Here is a 5,385-nt window from a genome sequence, read left to right as displayed (position 1 = left end):
GCAAGATCCTTCCATCTTCTGCCTTCAGGATTCACGTCTTGCTCATAAAAACAAAAATATTTTCAATATGAAAGTCTGGAACAAAATCTACCAAGCAAACAGCCCCCATTATCAAGTGGGAGTTGCAATACTAATATCAGATAAAATACACTTCAAACTAAAACTAGTGAGAAGAGATAAAGAAGGTCACTACACACTAATTAAAGGATATCTACTTCTGGAGGATATTACAATTCTAAATATCTTTTCGCCAAACAATGGAGCACCCAAATTTATCCAAGCAACACTACTTTCCCTCAAATCCCAAATAGATCCAAGGACATTAATTGTTGGGGACGTTAGCACACCACTTTCCCCACTAGATAGATCAACTCGGCAAAAACTGAAAAGAGAAATTGCGGATCTAAACAACTGCATAGGTAAATTAGATTTAACAGACACCTACCGAATATTTCAACCAGCAGCATCAGAATACATGGTTTTCTCAGCAGCACATGGAACATTTTCCAAAATAGACCACATTTTAGTCCACAAAGCAAACTTGTCCAAATTCAGATACATTGAATTTATACCTTGCTTTCTCTCAGAACACAAGGGAATAAAATTAGAACTCAACACTGAAAACCACCAAAGAGGATCCTGTAACAACGCAAGGACCCGGAACAACACACTGCTGAATCACGATTGGTTCATGGAAGAGATTAGAAAGGAAATTCAAGTGTTCATGTTATTCAACAAAAATGAGCATACAAACTACCAGCTCCTCTGTGAAACAGCAATGGCAGTACTCAGAGGCAAGTTTATAGCTCTCAGTTCTTACATCAACAAATTGGAGAGATCTGAAACCAAAAATTTAATGAGACATCTGGGCCTCCTTGCAAAAGAGCAGTAAAATAAACCCCAATGCAGTAGACTAAAGCAAATGATTAAAATTAAATCAGAATTAAATGAATTAGAATTAAAAAAAAACAGAAAGAATCAACACAACAAAGAGTTGATTCTTTGAAAAATCAAAGTGATTGACAGACACTTAGCAAATCTTATCAGAAAAAAAGAGAACACACCCATAATATGTATTATAATTTAGGTCAGGTGGTAGGAAAGGAAGTGGAAAACAATACTACATCCAGTAAAGCTGTCATTCCTATTACATCACTAAGGAAAGAGTATTAAGACCTGCAAGATTCATAGGGTGGTTGCATGTGACATTACTATGTAAAACACTATTAACTATCATCTCAGACATCCATAACATTTTGCTTTCATTTGCAAGATCAATAGCCAAATATCTATGACTTTTTATTAATTTTGTGTGTTTCTTAGGAAGGAAGAAGGAGGGTTTGGTAGTTGATGATGGAAAAAAATATATGTATTATCTCCTTGTCCAAATTTTTTGCAGTTTTATTTATTTATTTTTCTTCTTTATATTATTTTTATTGTGAAAATACTGTACAGAGGGGTTACAATTACATGGGCAAAATAATGAGTACATTTCTTAGCAAGCGTAGTAGCCTCCTCTTTTGATTCCCCTTCCCATCCCTTCCCATGTCCCCCCACTCAATCCTCCCCGCTACCCTCCCCCACCAAAGTTGTAAAGTTCATTTTTCGACATAACGTCTTGTACATCTCATTGTTGCAATGGGTCCACCTGTATCTCTATTTAAACGAAGTTTTGCAGTTTGAAAAAGTGCTACTGATGAACTCACACTTACAGCTAATTGACTTGCTGTCTGCACAAGATGCATATAAATGAAGACATTTATTCTGTTGGATAGTCACATATATTAACAAAATCCATTTCTGGAAAATAAAAGATACTAGATAAGAAATTATAAAGTATTGTTTTTAAAATGGTTTATTTTCTTGGAGAACAAAAGGTAGTATTGAAATGATTAATCCAGCTTTCTTCGAGATTTTATGCTGTCTCAGTATCAAAATGTTCTCTAATTCCTGTAACATCCAAGCATAAAAGACGTGATTTGAAAATCTCAGTAGTTTTAGAAACAAAGGTATATAATACCTTCCTTCCTGCAGAGACATGTGAGCACAAGTATGATTGATTATATTATAGTTCTCTTTTTTTTCTCTTTATCTCAAGTGTTGCATACCTTGGTATATTACTCTATTTGTTGCATCAGCTTCTGTAGGTGAGATTTACTTCTACCTGCAATGTCAAAATGGGTTATATGAGTTATTTCCGCTTACAAAAGTGAACCAGAAGTGGAGAAAGATTATTTCTAGGGGAAGATTTCTATCTCATTGTCTGTGTCTAAAAGCTGACTTGTTTTCCCTTAGCCATAAAAATAGCATATTTCAGAGGGAGTCTTCCTTCAGTTTATATACTGGAAGAATATAGCATGTGAAATTGAAGCAAAACTCAAATACAGCCTCATACATATAAGACAGGCAGAATTAAGCTAATATTAGAAAGTGATATTAAGATGTTAGTTTCTTACCATCCTTGTACACCATTATGATAGTTGACTATAGCACACCAGAATTAAACAAATCCTAACCAAGAACTTAACAAATAGATAACATTTTCTGTAGGAAATTATTACAATATTTTATAAATAAGCATTTTCCATGTGATCACTTGTAGGGTTATCTTTTCTATAGATGGGTTTAATCACTCTAGAGCACTGTGTCTAATATCCATTATCATTATCCGGACCTTGTGATTTTGATGAGGAAGAATAAAATATCTAGATTTCTTCTTCTCTTTCCCTCTTCTCCTATTTCTAGTGTGAATTCTCTTCCTTTCTACAAATTCTATTAATAATGGAAGAATGACACATTGTGGATATCAAGCAAAAGGCTTCAAATCAAGAATTTCATTCTTTCAGAAACAAATGAAGTAAATCAGATTGGCTCAAGGGAGAATAACATCAGGATTTTTTTCCCTTCTCTGGCTTTCACCTTAGAGTCTGAACATGACTCTAAATATCTAATAAACCATCTCCCTCGACTAATTTTTAAAAATATATTTTATAAAATAAATGATAATTTAAAAATAAATAGTAATTTTGTGTTTGTTTTTGGCAAGCATGAAATAAGACTGCATTAACAATGTGTGAGTTGAGAGACTAAATTATATCAGAATCTTATATAATGAAAAATAGTAGTTTTTAAGATAAATAGCTTGTAGATATATGTTTAATGTAATATACTCACAAAGTCATCAATTTTCTTCCTTTCCTCTCCATGCTGATTCAACTTCAATAAGCAGTTCATGTAACTCAAATGGCTGCCTTTCTTTCAAAAATAGATTAGACCCAAAAAAGTTAGAATAAGACAACCAGTATTGGGTGATGCATTCTTTAAAAATAGCAGTCAAATAAATATTAACCATAATTCCAAAATAATAACAATCAAATGCTCTTGAAAAGAGAAGAATGTATGCAGAATATATAAAATGTGATAGTGCCAGAACTGCTTCAAGCATTTATGATTTCTAGTACATGACAATGTTTTAATCAGGATTAATTGCTTTCAGGGAATAAATATTTTCTAGTTATATTTCATTGAAGAAATATCTTGTTCAAGTTAATGAAAGGATAACAGGTTATAATAGAAAGAATGCTACACACTCATTGTACATAGCAAAATACCTTCACAGAATATCTGTCTTTCCCACATACCTAATCCTTCAATTGTAGATTTGCATTATATATATGTTTGTAAAATAATAACCTCTCATTACCCAAGGTGAACAAATTTGAATAATTATCATATGGGGGAAGTATACTCAAAGGTAGTTAAAATTCCCAGGTGTAGTTCAAAAGGGACATGATTAGGTTAGAACCATCAAAAAGATATAAAGATGCTACATTAGAAGATAAAGGAAAAAATAACAACCCAGATTCTGAATTTCTGGGAGGCAGAACAGGAGATAAATGTCTTTTCCACTATAATCATTTGAAAAATATTTTAGCTCTGTGGGTGTCTCTATTTTAATCTAGTGAGACTTCTTTTAGATTTCTGTCCTTTAGAACTGTAAAATGGTAAATACGGATTATTTAAGCCAAATAACTTGCAGAAATACTTTACAGCAGATTTGGTTTAGTAAATTAATTCAACTATAGCCTTTTCCTAATGAAACTACAGGGACACCATGTTTCCTAGTTTCTGAGAATAAGAAAAAGTTGCCGCCAGCTTAGTACACATGTATGATGTACATACTACTAAGGGCCTGGAATTAATGAAGCCTTGAAATTCTAAATAATATCTAAATAAGAAGCTCCCTGTCTTTATTTTCACATTTGGGGATCACTAAGTACCAAAATTATGTTGAAGGCTAGGGTAAGAATATGGAAATGAAATCTGTTTGCTAATATTATAAAGATAATTTATGTCATGTTGAGTTAGAATTTCTAAAGTAATTAAAAAAAGGTAAAACAGAAACAGAGAAATTAGAGAATCCAGTAAAGTTATAGTCATCAGAGGATGGTATAGAATATTATAGGAACACTAGATGGTGAAAAAGAAGATAACAAAAATGAGTTCCCTGGAACAATGCGAAACAAAATCTACACCACAGATTGTCATATAGCTAGAAAATAGTTTCCACTATGCTGTCTTTGATATTTTAGGTTTGTTTACACAGCAACTTTCACCTCTTAGGAAATGACCTTTATTAATACTCAAGGCTTTGCGGCTTATAACCCAGAAACAAATAATGCTTCTAAATTTAAACAAGCATGATACTAAGTGTAACCCAGGCTATAGCTAATAAATAAGAATGATCTTCGGGAATAGTCAAACAATCTTGAAATTTTTCATACCTTTCCTCTTCTCCAACATGAGAAGTTCTAGTCAAGATATGTAAAACCTTAATAAAAGATTTTTATATTTTTTATTGTTCACTCCAAAGCAAATACACTTTCCTCTTTGCAAGCCTGACTTTGGAAGAGTCACACCCTCACGATTATTTTATAAACAAATGTTTACTGCTTTGGCTTAGGTGTTTTCCTGCCTTTGGGTGTTGCTCTCTATTATTTTGGCAACTCCATAGAAAAACAAGATAAATCCATTATGCTTATATTGAATTGTTCAAAGTCAAGATGTTTTCAAACACTGTTTTCTGTTATCTTCTTCATTGCTAATTAAAGTTTCATTATTGCTCTTTAAATGCAACAAAAACGTGTTACTTTAATGTATATTCTCATTGAAACTGGTGATTAGAGGAGTATTTGTGATTGCTTTTTTAATTGTTTTCAAGTATTTTCCATATTGCCTTTGTTGTGGTCTTCTAGTCAGGAAAAGAGGGTTACCCAAAAAGATCTTCCTAAGATATAAGATGTTAGGCAGAAAAAAACTAGATGTATAATTAAAGATTTTCATCTCTTAAGAGACTGCAAAGCTCAGAAGACATTTTGCTATTAT

At 32.4% G+C, this 5,385-nt stretch overlaps 1 long non-coding RNA gene across 1 annotated transcript; it reads right to left on the bottom strand.

The window, feature by feature from the left end:
• Positions 1 to 1,874: 1,874 nt before the first annotated feature.
• Positions 1,875 to 3,249, bottom strand: LOC138838586 (uncharacterized). Its single transcript, XR_011375675.1, has 3 exons — positions 3,175 to 3,249; positions 2,109 to 2,164; positions 1,875 to 1,950 (listed from the first exon to the last, which is right to left on the bottom strand). It is a non-coding gene; the product is annotated as an uncharacterized lncRNA (long non-coding RNA).
• Between the last annotated feature and the right edge of the window lie 2,136 nt (positions 3,250 to 5,385).

The sequence above is a fragment of the Dipodomys merriami genome, unplaced genomic scaffold, assembly GCF_024711535.1.
Source record: "Dipodomys merriami isolate MVZ:Mamm:240054 unplaced genomic scaffold, mDipMer1.0.p SCAF_284, whole genome shotgun sequence".
In the NCBI taxonomy this organism is placed as follows: Eukaryota; Metazoa; Chordata; class Mammalia; order Rodentia; family Heteromyidae; genus Dipodomys; species Dipodomys merriami.
This window is presented reverse-complemented; position numbering and strand designations above follow the sequence as displayed.